The sequence below is a fragment of the Scyliorhinus canicula genome, chromosome 9 (genome assembly GCF_902713615.1).
Source record: "Scyliorhinus canicula chromosome 9, sScyCan1.1, whole genome shotgun sequence".
Classification (NCBI taxonomy): domain Eukaryota; kingdom Metazoa; phylum Chordata; class Chondrichthyes; order Carcharhiniformes; family Scyliorhinidae; genus Scyliorhinus; species Scyliorhinus canicula.
This window is the reverse complement of record NC_052154.1, coordinates 139,818,332-139,838,751: the sequence shown is the minus strand read 5'-3', so window position 1 is coordinate 139,838,751 and position 20,420 is coordinate 139,818,332. Positions and strand designations below refer to the sequence as shown.

Genomic DNA, 20,420 nt, shown 5'->3' with positions numbered 1-20,420 from the left:
AGAGCAGAATTGAGGCCATCAATCGAAGATATTTGCCAAGAAATCCAATAGGGAATTCAGAACAAATGTCTTCAGCCAAAGAGTGGTGTGAATGTGGAACTCGCTACCATATGAAGTGGGTGAAGCGAAAAGTATAGATATATTAAGCGGAAGCTGGACAAGAATGCAAGGACAAGAGAATAGAAGGTTATGATAGGTTTCGTTGAGGAAAGATGGGAGGAGGCTTGAGTGGAGAGTAAACGCTTGCATGGACTGGTTGAACTGAATTTCATGTTTTTGTGCTATAACAATCCTATGCAACTGGCCCACCATTGAAATGCATTAAATGATGTGAATTCCTTTATTTGCAATCAACTAATGAACCAAACAAGCATAGAGAGTCAAATGTTGCCTATTTCAGTTTAAGTACCTTTTTAGTGACATGGCAAGTACTATTTACTGCCAGCTAATCTCGCCAATACTGAAAATTAATAATTACAGGTAGTTTCAATATTTTGGGGTTTGTTTTGGAGATTTTAAAAATGTAAAGCTTTGAATTTCTGTCTCTGTTTTTTCCCTCAGTCCTAATTCACTCAACCTTCCCCTCTTTATTTCTCTTTCTGTACATAATTTGACTTAACAATTCCAATTTGAATCTCATTATGGTGTTAACATCACAATACGTCAATCTGATTGATTAAGGAGATCCACAATTGCATTCCCAGGTCCCAGATGCCTAGTTCCTCTCACTGATATGCTTTCAGCAACATTATATGCAAAAAAATATATAAAACAAAATATGCAAGGGTAATCCTAACAACGGCCTACATGATAGCCCATCAATTCTGCTCCCGTACCAGCCTCCCCGAATAGGTGCCGGAATGTGGAGACTAGGGGCTTTTCACAGTAACTTCATTTGAAGCCTACTTGTGACAATAAGCGATTTTCATTCATTTCTCTCTTCACAGATGCTACCTGGCCTGCTGACCATTTATAGCATTCTTTATTTTTGTTACAGAATACAAGGTGACTGATTCTAGCTCATTTATCTATTATATTTACTTGTAATTTATTGGATAAAATCACGCATTCCCAAACTGCCATGTTCACTGAAATGGGAATTACGGTCCAGCTATGTTTAGCCCTTGTTGAAATAGATTCTTTCCTTGTCCAATTGAAAGTTCCTTAATCTAATTTTAGAAGAAGAAATGTCCAGTTGCCATCTGACACCGTCACCTGTCGCCAACTCCTCATGATACAGAGCTCAAGATTGTCACAAGTTCAAGGTTTCTTTCAAGCGCATTCCTACTGTTATTGGATAATTAACAGTAAGTACCCCGAATTGTGATAGGGTTTTACAGCCATTACCAAAATTCTGCAAAGGAGTGATATCTGACCCGACGTCTTGGAAAGGAATGCAACTTTTACTTGAATGTGTCTCAAATATTGAGTTGAATGTTAGAAGGTATTGGGCTGGATTCTCTGATTTTGCGGCTAAGTGCAATGCTGTCGTGGGAACTGTGTCGTTTCAAAATGCCAAAATCGGCGCTGAACCCTTACCGATTCCGGGACCGGTGAGGGACTAGCAGCTGCGGTGGGTAAAACTCACGGCTCCCACGCTAAAAATGGCCGGAGACTGGCCTGTCAATGGCCGTGCATGCGCACGGCAATGACCTGCAGCGGTCACGTCGTACAACATGGTGTCGGCCGTGCCCTGACCCCCACCTGCTAGATATTGACACCCCCCCCCTCGTCACCCCCCCCGATCACGCCCCCACCAGTCCCACAGACCTCGCCGAAGCCCCCCTGGCCAGCGACATGGCTCCCCCCCACCCCACCCCCCCCCACCCCCGACTGTGGTGGAGCTGGTCACAGTCCGCAACCGCCACGCAAAATTAATAAAAACTGAGAGCACAAGTGAACCGCGCCATCGGGAACTCGGCCCATCGGGGGCGGAGGAAGGGTGGGGGCCTTCAGGTGACGTCCTGAGGCCATCCTAACGGCGTGCGGCATACTCCCCAATGATGCTGTTTTGTAGGGGGCGGAGCATCTGAAAACAGGCGCCACCCCCGATTCTCCACCCGATCGCCAATTACGATATTGGCATCGGGCAACGGAGAATCCCGCCCATTGTCTCCTGAAATAGTGCTACTAAGTAACCTGGATTCCATTCAGTCCGCCTCTTTTTAGCGTAATACTGGCTTTTCCTACCCCCTTCCACTTTCATGATGATTTTTGACTTTGTGGAGTACACTGAAGGACATCAGAATGCCTTGGCTAAATCATGGTTAGGTGTAAGAATATTAAACAGACAAAACTCAGGTGACAAAATTCCGTCACCTCTGGACTGGAATATGGTTCAGAGCAAGAGATTCGATGATCTCCTCCTGCCAGCTGTCAGGTTCCTGATTTAAGAACACGAAGCATAAACTGAGAAGAGGTCATTCAGCCAATCAAATGCAATCCTTCCCTGAGACACGTACAATCCATTCTGCCACGATTTCTACCCATAACACTTTATGCAATGAAACAAGGTCATACAACGGTCTTCCTCGTTCCTGCAACGGTAAAACGATTCAAACTGAAGTGTATTATCCAGACTTAGAGCAGCTGCCTTCCATGACCTGACATTTACTTGGTTCCAGCAGCTCATGAACTACCATGCTTCAAACATTTGATCATCTCTGTCTATACTTAGCCTTGTAACTCTCAATCACATTGCGCACCAGATCCTCATCCTTTTTTTAAAGACATAAACTAAAATAATATTGATGACTTTAGCTAGAGCACTATTCAACATAGTTATTTATTTCCGGTTTCTTTTTACTTTAATATATTCATATTCTGCTTTCCTGCAATCATGGACGGGATCCACCGTTCACCAACGGTGCTTTCGTAATCGGCGATCGGGCGGAGAATCCCTTTTGACGGCGAAATCAGGGGCAGCGCCTGCTTGGCGCAGGTTTTGTATGCTCCGCACCCTCCAAAATGGCGGCATCATGGCGCACGCCTTTGGGATGGCCTCAGCATCACCAGAAGGCTCTCCCCTGATTCTCCGCCTCCGATGGGTCGGCCATCTGACCGTGCGGTTGACATGTGGTCTCAGTGGTGGGGAACCCGGCATGGCACTGCGGACTGTGCCAAGCGCCGTCACAGTGGGGCGGGAGCCGTGCTACTGTCCGAAGGGGCTTCCATGAGGGTTGGGGGGACTGGTGGGGGGTGGCCAGGAGGTAGCCAGGGGGTACTATCTGGCAGCTCAGGTCCACGCATTGCCAGCGTCATGCGCATGCTTGGCCATGGCATCACTGTGCGCATGCGTGGTCACGGACCCAGCCATTCTTCAAGCGTTTTTATCGTGGAAGCCAGGAGTTTTGCTCGTCTTCTAGTCCCTCACCGGTCTCAGGATCGGTGAGGGGGTGGCACCGATTTTTTTGCATGAAAAACGCCACAGATCCTCCACACTTGGGCTCAAAATCAGAGAATCCAGCTCTAAATATCTGAGTATTTTGGCTAGTTAAGTTTTTAATTAAGTGATGTACCGTGGGCCACTGTACTATTTTAGGGAGGAATATTCCTGTCCTGCCACTGGCGGGTTTCGTGACGGGCAGCAGAAAATTCGGAGAGAGGCCAAATGTCAGAATCCCGCCAGCGGGAAATCAATTCGGAATTTTCCCCTCATTACTTTCATGGAGGGCTGATTCAGTGTGGGTTTCCTGCTGACCGACGTCTGCAATACAATTTGCGTGCATTCGCATGTCATGAATATTCATTAAAACGCTACTTACCAGGATCACATTCCCCCTCCCAATTACATGCCACGGCAGTGGGAAATTAAACATGTCTAAGTCTCGACCAGATATAAGTGGTGTGCAACTGTCTGCCCTCACTTCACTCATAGCTTCAAGGTGAGTGCAACATTCAAAGCCCACCTGTAACATCACTGCTCCGGGTTCTGAGAAATGCCAGTGTGACGCTATACTTGTCGGGTTGTAGGTTTGGCCTGCTCACGGAGGGTTTCTCCGCTGTGGGATCCGTCTCCTTATGGTGGGTGCCTCTGTACTCCGGGTGGACAGTGCTCAGTTTGTGCTGCAAGGTTGCGCTCAGAAACAGACAGCAGTATTGCTGGGGGTGTGGATGACAGAGACATGGGGGACAAGGGGGTATGGTGGGGTTGTAGCGGGAAGGATAACAGATACATATGAGACAATGAGGTACAGTGGATTGGAGAGGTGAGGGGACGATGGCAGGAAGAGGAGAGACAGGGTATGGGGAAGCTGGAACCCAACTTAGAAGACTAGAATGCAGATACAGGAGGAGGAAGATCGGAATTGAAGTGTATGAATTGGAGGGGATGCACGCAGACTCCAGAATATGAGGGGGCACACAAGAGATGGATGGCACAGAGACTCACAGAGGCCAGGGTGGGAAAAGGCTTGCACATGAGGGACAGGTTGAACAGAGTCTCATGGTGGGTGGGGGAATGCAGAAGGCAGTCTGTTTTGTGATCAGTCATGAAGGAATGGGAGAGCTCATTGAAAGACAGGCATAGTCCCTGGTCTGGGGCTCAGGGGTTGGAGTGGGAGATTAAAGGCGGATCTAGTGCTTTGCGAGTCATGCTGCAGAGCTACGCATGGCACACACATTACATTCCCACTCCAGAGAGTGGAAAAGCCACAATGCTCAATTGGGGTAAGGCATAGCTTGCCAGGTGTGGTCACGGTTTTATAGTCTCTGGCTTGGTAGTGGGCTGCAGATGGTTTGGTTATTATTAGGAGAGGCAAACGTAGCCTGTATCTGGGGAAAAGTAATAATGGGGGTGGGGGAAGGCAGGATCTGGGTATCACAAAATCCCTGCAGTGCAGAAGGAGGCCATTCGGCTCATCGAGTCTGCACCGACCTTTGAAAGAGCACTCTACCTAGGCCCACGCCCCCACCCTATCCCTGTAACCCAGTAACCCCGCCTAACATTTTGGACACTAAGGGTAATTTAGCATGGCAAATCCACCTAAACTGCACATCTTTGGACTGTGGGAGGAAACCAGAGGACCCGGAGGAAACCTGTACAGACACAGGGAGGAAGTGCAAACTCCACACAGTTACCCAAGGTCGGAATCAAACCCGGTCCCTGATGCTGTGAGGTAGCATTGTGAATCACTCTGCCACCATGCCATCTGTATTTGAAATTCCCCTGGGGAGAGAGCTCACCTCTGTATGTGGCAGTGCACGCAGCCTTGAGATGGAGAGGGATGAGATTCACATGTGGCATGGGAACATCAACAGTGGTGGGTTCAGGGGGAGACTGGAATGTCAACCACAATTCCAATGGGATTCAGGGTCTCTGCGGATGTCAGGAGAATAACTGGAGGGAGCTCCACCTGCACATTATGAGGTTCCAGAAAGATTAGAAGCACCCAAACACTGACGTGAGGATTGTCAAAGCTGGTCTCAAAATAAAAAGGCGTCACCATCATCTTGCAAGCCCAAAGTTATTGCGCCGTGTGTCATCAAACCTGGAAACGATTCTCCCCGGAGGTGTTTGAGGCAGTGTGGAAGGAGACTTCAGCTGGACTAAGGGGGCTTTTCATCAGCCACCCACAAACTGCTGAGAGTCCCAACATTACAATAGAGTCAGAGCTGAGAGAAAAGAGAGAGAATTCCTTGAGAAGGAGAAATTGGAGCCACTGCCCTTTGTTGAGTTTTAACAGGAGACTGCAGGAGTCACTACCTTCACAACACAGTCGCTCATTTGAACTTCAAAAAGATTTATGTGAGAATGGAAAATGCAGGCAACCATAAAGGAAGCACAGCTGCTGCATCTGCCCGATCATCAATGAAAGCCTCTAATGTGCTTTCTCCAGTTGGCATGGTAACGTGCCGACGGGCATCCAGTCATTGCCAAAGTGCAAGTTGCTCGTAATCGGTACACCAGATCGGAGATTGCAGGACTAAGTTTGGTAAGGTGCCACATTTCATGAATGGGCCAAACCTCTGCCAACCTCAGTGGGATTGAGATGTCAAGTTTCAGGGTTGTCATCTTGGTCACCTAGATCTGTGTGTTTATGCCTCAGTTACAAGGCTATATCAGTGAATGTGAGTAGCACAGACATAGCTCTGAGGCGTGGCAGTGACTTTCTGTTTGTGAGGGGGAGGTCAACTAAATTTGCGCAGTGTTCATGGATCTGTTGCATCTATCAGTCCACAGGGAGAAGGAGTATTAAATATTGGAGCTTGCAGTCAATGCTGCCTTATAGATGGCAGTGACTGATTGAGGATAAGGACCCGGTGTTGCCTAGCCCAGCTTCGGGGGAGGACCAGCCTGACATCCATGATACAGGGGCGCCCCAGCAGCACCCAGAGGATGAGAAGTTTAGACCCATCCCATGGAGGTGGCTCGCACACCCAAAGGTCTATTAACAAAGACTTTCCTAACTGGAAATGAGCGAAAGACAATGCTTGGAAAGAGATGTGGTGGACCATAGCTGCCACATTCCACAGGAGAGCTAACGTCCCATGGACTGGGAGGACATCTTCTCCTCTTGCCCCTGAAGGTTATCGGCGTCCTCAATTTTTTTGCCTATGGATCCACAGGGAACGTATATGGCACCTTAGCCTTCAACACATAAATGCATCAAGGAGGTGACCGACGCACTCTACAGTAAGGCACACTATTATGTGAAGTTGACACTAAATGAAGCTAGCCAGAAAGTTAGATTTCTGGGATTTGCAGATATCCCAGGCTTCCCAGAGTACAAGGTGCAATCGATTGCACTCATGTAGCTTTGCGAGCTGCATAGCCGCAGTCCCTGATGTTCATTAACAGGAAAGTGTTCCACTCCTTGAATGTTAAACTGGTGAGTGATCTTTAGAAGCACATCATACACGTTTGTGCCAGGTACCCTGGGGGTTCCCATGATTCATTCATTCTGAGTCACTCCCAGGTGCCTCAAATGTTTGAAGCGCCTCAGCGATTACAAGGCTGTTTTTTTGGATAAGAGGTGTTCATTCAAACGATGCTCATGGCATCCATGCATTGTCCTCAGTATGCCTCAGAAGAGAGATACAACACGGCACATAGTCAACACGATCCATCATCAAGCAGAGCATTGACATTGTGAAGATGCGCTTCCGCTGTTTGGCCTGCTCAAGTGGGGCTCTGCAGAATTCTCCACAGATCCCACATTTCCACATGATTGTTCGTTGCGCCCTTCACAACCTGGTGCTTCAATGGGAAGATCCTTTGCCAGAGGGAGACTTGGAGGAGGCTGAGAGCTCATTAGATGATTAAGAGCAGGAAAGTCAGAAACCTAAACAGAGAGATGAGGGTCAGCTCACAGATGAGGGTGCCATTGAAGAAGCATGATGTGGAAGACATGCCTGTGCCACAGTGATAGCCACAAGATTCCAGGAGGAGTAAGGTGCAGGCAATGGGCCACAGCCACATTCCCCCTGTCCCTCAGTGCCATGCCATGAAAGGCCATTACAACCAGTGACATTGAGAGCAGGTTCAGCATTCGGACTTGCACCTTCAAATCTCAGGATTCACCAGCGCTAACCTTTGGAAAGGTCAGTGATGAACCCTGTAACCCTGCGCTCAGAAATACGAACAAATTAGCAGAACAGCACAAATGCTGCTTCAAAATAACTGATGCCCCCATTCCTCACAGCCTTAATGAGGAACATTTAGCAGACACTGAGATGTGTGCATGGTTGGAGAGTCCATCATGGCTTCATGTGCTTTGACATGACCAATAAAGGCGGTCATCTAATTTTGAGAAACAATATAGCTAACCCTCTAAGGCTATTGAGCACACCTGACTCCATGTTATCTTGTCAGGAGTAGAGGTTACTGACGGATTTGACAAATACTTCCAGTAAAGAGATTGACACATCTCCCTGACATAACACAAAGGTGGGGTAACTACCAGGAGTGAGCTGCACATCACAAGAAGAGAGGTAAACACTGAGTGGAAGCATGGCTCAAGCTCGCAATGAGATGCATGTGCACAATGCGTTCAAATGATGAGACAATTCTCATGCCAGCAAATATATTTACAAAGGTACCTGATAAATACAGTGATTGAACACCCATGACCCAGAGGTGAATTCAAAATTTCTTAATTTTTCTAACTCTATTGCTAAGCATTGCTGCATCCCTGACATCCACAGAGGTGGGGATAGCCTGCTGACTGCTTCATCCTGTTTTCCTTGATGACTTTGGCAGGCATCCCGTAGAGGGCCGAGACCTGGAAGGCCTTGGCCTGCTTGGGGTGTTCTGCTGACGGGCAGGTTCACTATTCTCAGCCTGTGCAGTTGGAGGTGATGGGGTCATGGGCCGGGAAGACTAGGATTCTCTCGACACTCTCAGAGTCACCTGGGTGGATGACCCTGGGGTTGCCAGCTGCTGGTTCCCATCCCTCTGTGTGCCCGAAGACCCATGCCTGACTCCCTGAGAAGAAAAGGACCTGAAGTGATGTTCAGGTGCCTCACCACCTCTCACCTTGCCACTGATGGATCCCACTTACACCTATAGCGATGGAGTGCAGGATGTGCTGCACCAAGATCTCCAAGGTGGTCGTCACCTTTCCCATGTATCTCAGGGCATTCACATGTTAGAGCCACCACATCAGACAGGATGCAGACATTCTCTTCCATAATTTGCTCTCGTCTGTTGACTGTCCCTCATTACCCATTGTCGACTCTACCCGATTATCCATCGCCTGTCATGCCATCCCCAGCATATTAGAGACAGCCGCTTCCAGGGTCTTATCCTCTGCCTCACAGTCAGCAGGTGTCTGTTCTCCACCAATTCGCCAAATGCCAGAGACCTGGGCTGGCACTGCCACCCACTGTGGTGTGTCAGTGAGGTATTACCCAGAATAGGACCCTGAGCCTAATCTAGACCCACCGGGGTGTATGCGTCTGCACTGGTGAAAATGCTGGTGAGTGCAGTGATGGTGCTTCCTCTCATGCATCCTCAGCATTCTCCTCTGTGATAGCCTGAGAGCTGGGCTAATTGTTGGTCTAGAGCTCTGTATGGGCCTGCTGGTGCCTGTAAGAGAGAGAAGATAGATTCAGTTCATGAGCAGGCAGAAAAAACATTGCATGTCAATCATTGGTTACTAGGATGTGATCAACTCATGGGGGGCTCAGCCCAGAGGACGACCTTTGTCTTCACCTTCCAACCCCTCAAACTGGGTAATCTTCTGGAAGCCTGCTGTCCCTCCTCACATCTGGGATATCACCCTGTGGTTGTGGGCATGATTGGGCTGCATGGAGAAAAATGGAATGGAATGTGATGGGAAGAGAAGGAGGAGAATTTGGGAAGCATGCTGTCCTGAATCCTCCTCAGCTCGGGCTGAGAATGGAGTTTGTGAAGCATAATAGATGTGATGCTGGTGATGTTCATGAAACGATCAGTGCTGATGTCCTCCCCACTAACATGGTGAGAGGTCACTGAGCAGTGTAACCCTTTGAGTGCATGATGACATTATGAGTGTGTGAGATTGGAGTCAGCTAACTTACCCTGGCATTGCGGATGAGGCCATTTACCCTCTTCCTGCACTGGTTGGCATGCTTGATGAGCTGACCGCCCTTCTCACCACCTCCCAGGCTGGCAAGGTGAGGATGGTGGGCCTCCTGGAGCCATTCCCCGGGTATGCATGTGTTCAGGTGGCATTTAAATATGGTGCCTGGACATTTGAACCCATGAGGGGACAGCAGGATGGATGAATCGGTGCACACCCCGCCATCGCACTTTATCTCCAGAAGGAAAAAGTTCTGCTCTTAGAGATTACGGGCGGGATTTTCCATTTCTGAGACTAAGGGCTGGCTCTCCATTTCTGAGGCTAGGTAAGGAGAATCTGTGGTGTTTTCCGTGAAAAAAATCGGTGGTGCCCCCTCACCGACCCTGCGACCGTTGAGGGGATAGCAGCCGCACCGCGTAAAATTCCCGGCTCCCATGATATAAACGGTCCGGGAATGGTCGGGTCCATGGCCGTGCATGTGCACAGTGGCGACCTGCTGCGGTCGCACCGTAAAACATGCCGCCGGCCATGCGTGGACCTGGCCACCCCCCCACCAGTCCCCCCAGCCATCGTGGATGCCCCCCCCCCCCCCCCCCCCCCCCCCCCCCCCGGCCGGCAGCATGGTTCCCGTCTGATTGTGGCAGCGCTGGACACAGTACGCAGCCGCTACGCCGGGTTCCCAACCGCTGCGACCACACGTTCCCCGCACGGTCGGGAACTCAGCCCATCGAGTGTGGAGCATCGGGGGAGGTCCTTCAGATAACGCACTGAGGCCGTCCCAACGGCGTGCGCCGTGCAATGCCGTTTCAGAGGGGGCGGAGCATACAAAACCTGAGTCAAACAGGCACCGCCCCTGATTTCGGTGTCAAAGGGGATTCTCTGCCCGATCGCCAATTACGAAAGGGAACGGAGAATCCCGCCTTAAGTGTTAACGCCAACGCAGAATCCGTGGGCTTTTACGACAGAAAAATGGGAGCCACACCTGGACCGAATCCGCTACCGTTGAGGGGCTAGCACCGGTGAACAGAACTGATTCCAATGAAAACAGGTGCAGGACTCGCTGGGTCCATGATCGACACTCGGGAGGCTGACAAGTTGCTGCCGCACATACACATTATCCTTCCCATACACACATATCCCAACCAAAACGATGCCACTAGTTGCGCTGGACAGTACCCACACAGCTGATGGTTGGCTGGGACCAGAGGGCACCCTTGGGGGTGCCCTGGGGGTACACCTATACGACCCGTGGCGCGAAGTTCAATGTGGGCTGTTGGCGGTGTGCGCAGCTGCATGGCTGCCTTGCCAGATGCCGCAATGGTGTTCCCTTCCCATTCACACCGACCCCACAGCCCATCTACTGGCCAGCCCCACTACTCCTCCTGACCCTGGCAGAAGCCCACCCGCCCAGCGGCACAACTGTCAGCAAACTATGGCAATGTTGGGCACCTTCCGTACGCCCTCTCTCTCCCTCAGCAGCTGCCATGCCTGTTTCACGATTTTTAAAAGCACAAGTGAACCACCAATGCTCCACAATTTCCTCAGATATGTCCTTCAGAACCTTGGGGTGTAGTCCAACTTTCTCCTTAGTGATGGTCACAACACTTCCTTCTGCTCCCTCACTCTCCTGAAGTTCTGGTATGCCACTAGTGTCTTCCATTGTGTAGACTGATGAAACTACCAATTCAGTTCCTCTGCCATACCTTTGTTCCTCATTACTATTTCTCTAGTCTCATTTTCCAGTGGTCCAATGTCCATTCTTGCCTCTCTCTTACCTTCTTTTCTTTATCAAAAATACCTCTTGCAATCTTCTTTTATATTACTAGCTAGCTTACGCTCGTATTTCACCTTCTCCCCCCTTATTGCTTTTTTAGTTGTCCTCTGCTCGCTTTTAAAGGCTTCCCAATCATCTGGCTTCTCACGAATCCTTGCCACATTACCTGCTTTTTCTTTTGGTTTTATGCTGTTCCTGACTTCCCTGATCTCCCAGAAAAGTATAACGTGGTGTTGAAATGAAATAAGCCTCTCATTTATCTAAATATTCAGCACTAAACATATTTTTTATGAAGAAGGCAAAAAGCTGGAACGTGATGCTCTACAAGATAACTCCGTTAAAATAGGAATAGCAGGAGCCATTTTAAATACTCAAACTGTGTGGAGTTTGCACATTCTCCCCATCTCAGTGTGAGTATCCTCCAGGTGCTCTGCTTTCCTCCCACTGTCCAAAGATGTGCAGGTTAGGTGGATTGGCCATGTTAAAATTGACCTGTAGGTAGGGCAGCACGGTGGTGCAGTGGTTAGCACTGCTGCCTCATGGCGCCGAGGAAAGGGTTCGATCCCAGCCCTAGGTCACTGTCTGTGTGGAGTTTTCACATTCTCACTACGTCTGCATGTGTCCCACCCCCACAACACAAAACGTTGTGCAGGGAGGTGGATTGGCCATTCTAAATTGCTTCTTAATTGGAAAAAAAAGAATTCGGCACTCTAAAAAAAAATGTAATTGACCCGTAGGTTAGGTGGGGTTACGGGGATACTGCGGGTAGGCTGAGGTTAGGGTGCTCTTTCAGAGGGCTGGTGCAGACTCAATGGGGCAAATGGCCTCCTTTGTCACTGTAGAGATTCTATGATTTTATAAATATCATGACTATTCTAATTAGTATGCAATGTTTGTGCTGTTCAGTAATTTTAATGTCAGGAGACTAGAATCTTTTGAATAAATAGGCATGTTAGCCAATTAAGCAATCTGTATTAAACTGAAATTGTTTTCCATCTTATTCCAATGGTAAAGTTCTTCAACTTTCTGTGAGGTAGTGGATTGAAAATTGTATTCTACGTTTTATCCATTTGAAAATACCATACACACATGTACCAGCAGAGGGAGTCAGCAAGGAAAACGATAATAATAATAAAGGATCCATGCTTAGTAGCTTGTATCATTCTAATTCCCGTAACAGCCTTCCTGGACAGGCGCCGGAATGTGGCGACTAGGGGCTTTTCACAGTAACTTCATTTGAAGCCTACTTGTGACAATTTCATTTCATTAATTGTAAATGTTTCTGGCTGAATATAGAACTATTTCTGTCCTAAGAACTTTACTTGTGTTTATTCTGATTCACTCTGAACAATATATTTAAAATAGATTCAAATGAAACACTTCAGCACACAGGTAGTTAATGCTGCATTTTGAGCTATTTTGGTGTATTCAACTATTCTGCCTGCCACTTATAATAATAAAAAGAACAAAAGAACAAAGAAAAGTACAGCACAGGAACAGGCCCTTCGACCGTCCTCAGCAGTGGGTACTGGGAAAAGCACTGAATTTTGAATTTGCAACAAGGTGCCATCACTGACTTGTAGCATTAGTCTGTAAATACATTTATGATCATACCTTCAAATCCCAATTCATTGCCAAAATCCTGCTACCTTTTTATGTTTTTATGGTTTCCACCAGTCTTCTATTTGTGGGCAGCACGGTAGCACACGGTAGCTTCACAGCGCCAGGGTCCCAGGTTCGATTCCCTGCTGGATCACTGCCTGTGCGGAGTCTGCCCATTCTCCCCATGTCTCGTGGATTTCCCCTGGGTGCTCTGGTTTCCTCCCACAGTCCAAAGACGTGCAGGTTAGGTGGACTGGCCAAGATAAATTGCCCTCAGTGACCAAAAAGGTTAGGAGGGGTTATTGGGTTACGGGGATAGGGTGGAAGTGATAGCTTAAGTGGGTCGGTGCAGACATGATGGGCCGAATGGCCTCAAGTGTCCAAAAAAGGTTAAGTGGGGTTACTGGGTACGGGGATAGGGTGGAGGTGTGGGCTTGAGTAAGATGCTCTTTCCAAGGGCCGGTGCAGACCCGATGGGACGAATGTCCTCCTTTTGCACTGTAAATTCTATTATCTATGAACTGGTAGTCATCTAAACTCGACAGAGAACCTAATAGAAATGGCCTAGATCCCTTGTGCTGCCCAGCTATCTCAGTGCAGACATTTCAGCGTCCTGTCATTTAGATCTACTTACCACAAGTAGGAATTAGTTTTCATTGCAGAATTAAAGCTCAGAATCGATTGCGTTCCACGTGGCACAGGTGCTAGCCCCTCAACGGTCGCTGAATTGGTCTCGGTGTGGCATCAGTTTTGCTGTCGTGGAAATCCACGAATCCTGCCCCGGCATCAACATTTAGTCTCAGGAACGGAGAATTCTGCCGAATATTTTCTTTGGATTAGGAAAAGACCATTAAGACCAACCGGCCAGATCCTTTCCCAGAGGTCAGCCACCTAACTCCCATTCACATCAACCCATCTTCGCAGTCCCTTCTTTTCAGAAATATATCTAATCATCTTCTGAACACATTTTTAAAAAAATTTAGAGTACCCAATTAATTTTGTCCAATTAAGGGGCAATTTAGCATGGCCAATCCACCTACCCTGCTCATCTTTGAGTTGTGGGAGTGAAACCCACGCAAACACGGGGTGAATGTGCAAACTCCACACGGACAGTGACCCAGAGCCGGGATCGAACCTGGGACCTCGGCACTGTGAGGCAGCAGTATAACCACTGCGCCTCCGTGCTGCTGATCTTCTGAACACATTTGTGTTCTCCACCTCAGCTGCCTTCCACTGTGGCTAACTGTACAATTCTGGTTCTTGTTGAGTGAAACAAAAACATCTTGAATTATCTTCTTACTCCTATATTTCTTTTTCACTTTGACCTGTACCTTCTTATCTCTGAAATTCTAATAAGGAATTTGTCTGAGATGAGGTGAGAGTGAGCGTCTTTGACATCAAGGCAGCATTTGACTGTGTGGCATCAAGCGACCCTAGCAAAACTGGAGTCAATGGGAATCAGGGTAAAAACTTTCCAATGATTGGAGTGAAACCGAGCACAACGGAAGATAATTTTGGTTGTTGCAGGTCGATCATATTGCTGCAGGCGTTTCTCGGGACAGTGTCCTACACCTAACCATCTTCAGCTGTTCATCAATGGCATTTCCACCATCATAAGGTCAAAAGTGGGAATGCTCACTAATGATTGCACAATGCTCAGTACCATTCGTGACTCCTCAGATACTGATACCTGTTCATTTGCAGTGATACTTTGGACTACATGATGTCACAAGAACATTTGCGCTCACAAGTGTCAGGTAATGACCACCTGCCACAAGAGAAAATCTAACCATCGTCCCTTGACATTTCAGGCATCACCATCACTGATTCCGCCACTATCAACATCCTAGGAGTTACCATTGACCAGACACCTGATTGGACCAGCCATTTTAATACTGCAACTATAAGAACAGGTCAGAGGCTGAAATTCTGCAGTGAATACGTCACCTCCTGACTTTCCAAAGCCTGTGTGCCATCTAGAAGGCACAAGTCAGGTGTGTGATGGACTGCCCTTCAATTACCTCAATGGGTGTGGTTCCAACAACACTCAAAAAAGCTCAACATTATCCTGGCCAAAGTAGCCTACTTGATCAGCATCCCATCCATCACCTTAAATATTCACTCCCCTCCACCACTGGCACACACCAGCAGCTATATTTGTCACATACAAGAGGTAAGCATCAGCTAGGATCCTTCAACAGCAACTTCCAATCCTATTACCTCTTCCAGCTTGAAGGGCAAGGACAGTAGATGCATTGTATCACCACCATCTGAAAATTCACCTCCGTCCTGACTGAAAACTATATTGCCATTCCTTTACTGTCATTGGATTAAACTCCTGGAATTCTCTCTCTAATAGCATTGTGGGTTTTCCTACACAACATGGACTGCAGTGATTCAAGAAGGCAGCTCAGCAAAACCTTCTCAAGGACAATTAGGGAATGCTGACCTGCCCAGTGACAATCACATTCCAGAAGAAGAAACAAATCTCAATGTTGCCAATTTTATTCACAGCTTCATAATCTCAGTGAAGGCTACCTCGGAGGCTCAGCAAGTTTGTCCAGTGAGTAGCTGAGATTTCCAAACGTGGTAGGTTCCATATTTAATCCCAAGTCGTTCTTATCTGATGCAAATGGACTTTTCAGCTCGACACTTCCCAGCTTTGGCCACCAAGCGCAAAGGGGGGACGGGTAAGTCGGAAAACCTTCTTCTGGACCTTCCCCTGGGCCGATAGTGAAGACAGTCATTCACATGTCTAGTATTAGCTCTGGATGCCGATATCTCCATTTCAATCGACGCTGGCCTAGATATCCTTGAAGAAGGAACATGTGCTGTCCATTACACATGGGACCTTATGTTAATAGTTGGCATCAGTGTTTTATTAAGCTTTTGCATTTAATTCTATGGTGCCTCAGGTTTAGGGTGAGGGTATTGTGACTTTTGCACATTACCTTTCCGTGAGTGAAATGGTGACAATCAAGCATCAAACATATTGGTTTAATTTTATATCGGTAAAAAGATCATCTTGAGGTTTATTTTTATTTTATTTAAACTTAATCAGGTGTGAAATGAGTCTGGTTAGGAGAAGAATTCACAGATTAGCAGCTGGGAGTGTGAGACAGTATCTCAAATCCTACTGCTATTGACTCCATGCAGTATACAGAATGTGAACTGGTTGCAACATTTGTAAAGATTCAAATGTGGTCACTGAAAGAAAGTCATAAAGAAGGAAGATAGGTAAAAAAAAACTTTTCACGCAAAATAAAATAATGTTACTCAACAGGTCACCAGGAAAGGGCATTGAATTGGACAGTATGAATAAATTTAGGAGACAATTAAATATATTCCTTGAAAAGAATAAAGAAAATAATAAACAGAAAATGTTGGAAATGCTCAGTAGATCTGGCAGCATCTGAGGAGGGAGAAACAGAATTAGGCCGTGTTTCTCTCTCCACCACAAAAACACAAATATCAAAACTGGAATCAGATTATTCTGGAAATGGCAGTAAGAGACTCGGCATCTGTAAAAAGCAATGGAACCATGGGAGGTGCTGTAACTTAGCGAGCCATATCTACGTTTTGTTGAATCGTTATTTCATCATAAACGTCCCTTGAAATGAAAAGGTTCTAAGATGTGTGCGAAAACCTCACTGTAACAATTTGTAGGGCAGCTTAGTTTTCGAGAAGTCAGTACAGAGGGTGGAAGTAAAAAGATAGACTGTTCCAGAACTTCATCCTCACCCCAAAGTTCTCTTCAAACATAATAATGGTTGTTAAAATAAAGTCTTCTATCCTAGCAACAGAAAGGGTTTCCATAATAATAAAAGCAGGGTCCCCAGAAAGATTTACCTTGTATATTGCCAACCCAAGCAAGCCAGGAAAGTCTCACATTCAATCATGCACTTGTGCTGAGTTAATTATTTCCAAATATTCAGAGCATCCAAATATCCATGAGAATGGTTCCAGAGGTGAGGAACTATAATTGTGTAGATAGTCTGGGGAAGTGGGGGGGGGGGGGGGGGGGGGGGGGGGCTATTCTTCTTGGAGAGGAGAAACTTGTGAGGAGATTTGTTCGAGGTGTTCAAAATTAGAAAAGATCTAGGCAGAGTAGATAGGGAGATACTGTTCCCTTTGCTGGAAGGAGTGAAAACAAGAGGACACCAACTTGAGGTGATTGGCAAAAGAAGCATTGGCAACATGAGGAAAAGTTCTTTACGCAACAAATTGCTCGTTTCTAGAATGCATTGCCTGAGACTGAGGTAGATTTGACAATGGGTATCAAAAGAGACTTGGATAATGGACTTCCGGTGGTGGCCATGGAGTGAGTGGTCGCATATTTGGTAGCTCCTGCTCATGGTGGTCTTTTTGTGGCCTTTACCCCAGTTTGTAGCAAGAATTTTGGAGGAAAAAGGTGTAGAAGTAAGAGTAGAAGGGATAAACCCCTAGTTTATGGAGCAACGGACCCGAAGTGCCCGGGAAAAAAGAAAACCAGTTGGCCAAGGTGGGTGAGGAGCTGGCAGCGCACGCGGAGATGAGCAGGGGCACGGTCCGGCCCTGCCGGCCCAATGTTCGATGGAGCAGTTGGTGAGCTTCTTGAACGAGAAGTTCACCCAGCAGCAAAAGGAAAGTTTGGAGGACCTGACCCAGGTGGTGGACTCGATCAAGGCGGTGATTGACCGCATTGAGACGAGACGGGCAGCCCAGGGACAGGCGATCCAGAGGTTGGAGGAGCTGGCGGGAGCAAGAGGAGCAGTCTGCCTCGGTGGCAGTGCAGATGGGACTGGTGCGAGACCAGCAGAAGTGACTGCTGGAGAAAGTGGAGGACCTGGAGAACCGTTCTAGTAGGCAGAACATACAGATCGTGGGCCTGCCGGAGGGGAGAGAGGAACGGATGCTGATGCATACTTCGGGAAGGTGCTGGAGAAGCTGCTTGTGGAATGTGCGTTTGACCGGCCATTGGAGGTGGATCGAGCCCACAAGCGCTGATGTGCATGCCCCAGGGGGGCAAGCCGACGAGGGCGTCTGTGGTCCGGTTGCATCGGTTCCTGGATAAGTAACGTACCATGAGGTGGGCCAGGCAGACGAGGTGATGCAACTTGGAAGGTGTCGAGATCCCTGTGTATCAGGACCCAGGGGCAGAGCTGGCAAAGAGGAGGGCAAGCTTCAACAGGGTCAAGTCGGCCCTGTAAACAAGGGAGTAAAGTTCGAACTACTGTCCCCGGCTCGCCTATGAGTGACCTATGGGGGGTGGCGGGAGTTGTACTTTGGCTCGGGTTTATATGGGCCGGCAAAGTCCTGCTGGTGAAGAAGGCCCTACTTGAGCGGGGAAGCAGGGAGGAGGGGCTGGCCCTTCCTAACATTAGCAACTACGAAATGAAATGAAAATTGCTTATTGTCACAAGTAGGCTTCAAATGAAGTTACTGTGAAAAGCCCCTAGTCGCCATATTCCGGCGCCTGTTTGGGGATGCTGGTACGGGAATTGAACCCCTGCTGCTGGCCTTGGTCTGCTTTACAAGCCAGCTACTCAGCCCACTGTGCTAAACCAGCCCAACTATTACTGGGTGGCTAATACTTTGATGGTTAGGAAGTGGGTAGTGGGGGAGGGGTCAGTGTGGGAGCGGGCAGAGGTGGCATCTTGTAAGGTCACGTGTCTGAAGGCCCTTAGTGGGAGACGAGGGAAGCCCTGGCCCTGCCTCCGGACAAAATTCTCGCTAGCCGTTCTCGCTAGCTCGGTACTCCACAAGACCAGTGGTAGTGGCAGCCTTCAGGGTGTCGGGACAATGGAGGCAGCACATGGGACTGGAGGGGGCATCAGTGTGGGCACTGATCTGTGACAACCACCAGTTTGCCCCGAGGGGGCTGGACGGGGGCTTTAGGAGGTGGCAGCGAGAAGGGATCGAGAGATTTTGAGATCTTTTCATTGAGGAGGGTTTCCCGAGTTTGGAGGAGCTAGAGGAGGAGTTTGAGTTGCCAAGGCGGAATGGGTTCCGGTCCTTACAAGTACGGAATTTTGTCCGGAAGCAGGTCCTGGGCTTCGCTCGCCTCCCACTAAGGGGGCAACAGGATAAGGTGATGTCATAAACAGGGGTTGGGGAGGGGAGGGTCTCGGAAATATATAAGGAACTGATGGAGTGGGAAGGGGTTCCAATAGGAGAGGTGAAGAGGAAGTGGGAGGAAGAGTTGGGAGCGGAGCTGTAAGTCGGGTTATAGGAGGAGGCCGTGAGGAGAATCAATGCATCCTCGTTGTGTGCCAGGCTCAGCCTGATCCAGTTCAAGGTGGTCCACAGGGCTCATATGACTGTGGCCCGGATGAGCAGGTTTTGTGAGGCGGTGGAGAACAAGTGTAGGCGCTGTGGGGGTGGTCCTGCGAACCATGTGCATATGATTTGGGCGTGTCCGAGGCTTTGGGGATTTTGGCAGGGATTTTCGGATGTCATGTCAGAGGTCCTGGAAGGGAGGGTGACTCCGAATCCAGAGGTGGCAATATTTGGAGTGTCGGAAGACCCAGGAGCCCGGGGGGAGAGAGGCCGATGTCTTGGCCTATGCCTCCCTGGTGGCCCGGAGACGGATTTTGTTGGGATGGAGGGACTCAGAGCCTCCAAAGTCAGGGGTTTGGGTCAGCAACATGGCAGGATGTCCTAGTCTGAACAATAAAGTTATAGGGGGCTCCACTCCGACTGCTTTTGAGCAAACACTGCTCAATGAAACTTGGGAATCTAATTTTGAATTTTCTGTGGTTAAATGTTGTGCCAAATATCATTGTTAAGGGTTACACACAAGTAATAGTATTAAGAAGCACCTGAAGAAACTTGTCTGGTAGCATTCTTGCCTTTCAGTCAGTAGTTTGTGGGTTCAAACCCTAGTTCTTATACATAATCCAGTGCAAAACGCAGGGAGTCCTGTTGGAAGTGTCAATTTTCAAGTAGCAAAACTCATGCCTTTTCATGCAGATGTAGAAGATTCCACAGCACTATTCAAAGAAGAGCAGTGATAGTCTCCTCAGTGTTCAGGCCAATTAACATCCTGTTTCTGACATGACAACTTGACTGTTATAATGTGCTTCCTATGCACTATTAACATTGGAGCCTGCCTTTCTTTACCACTAATCCAAGAGGTGAGCATTCCCACTCAGCACGGAAGCAAAAGGGCTGCTACTGAGCCATGATGCATTTAAAGGGAAGCTAGATAACCAAATGAGGAAGAAAGAAATAGAGAATTAGGCTGATAGGGTTAGATGGGAAGAATGGGAGGGAGTTCGACTGGAGCATAAAGCTGGAATGGATTGGTTGGGCGAAATGAGCTATTTCTGCACTGTACATTCTATGAAAAGAAGATTAACTCTGAGTTAAGGGGTTACCGTTGAGTCCAAGGAGTAACTGTAATTGGTGAGAAAAGAGGTAAGAGGCTCACCATTGAGCCAATCGTGAAGCGTCAGGAGGTACAAGTGTTATCACTGAGCCAAGAGGTGACATGGTCAGGTCACTGATACAGGAAAAGTGGGACTTCCTCATTTTTCACTAAAATTTAGATAGGATGGATT

General features: G+C 48.0%; 1 protein-coding gene across 4 annotated transcripts in view; it reads right to left on the bottom strand.

Moving 5' to 3' along the window:
- prr33 (proline rich 33) overlaps positions 1-20,420 on the bottom strand; it is a 56,852-nt gene that overhangs the window by 31,502 nt on the left and 4,930 nt on the right. Inside the window, exon 1 of one of the 4 annotated variants that reach the window (XM_038807714.1) lies at positions 8,885-8,982. The exons of the other annotated variants lie outside the window; for them this stretch is intronic. The gene's annotated coding sequence lies outside the window, so the exon portion shown is untranslated. Of the gene's footprint in view, positions 1-8,884; positions 8,983-20,420 lie in introns of those variants that run through there. 4 annotated transcript variants of the gene reach the window in all.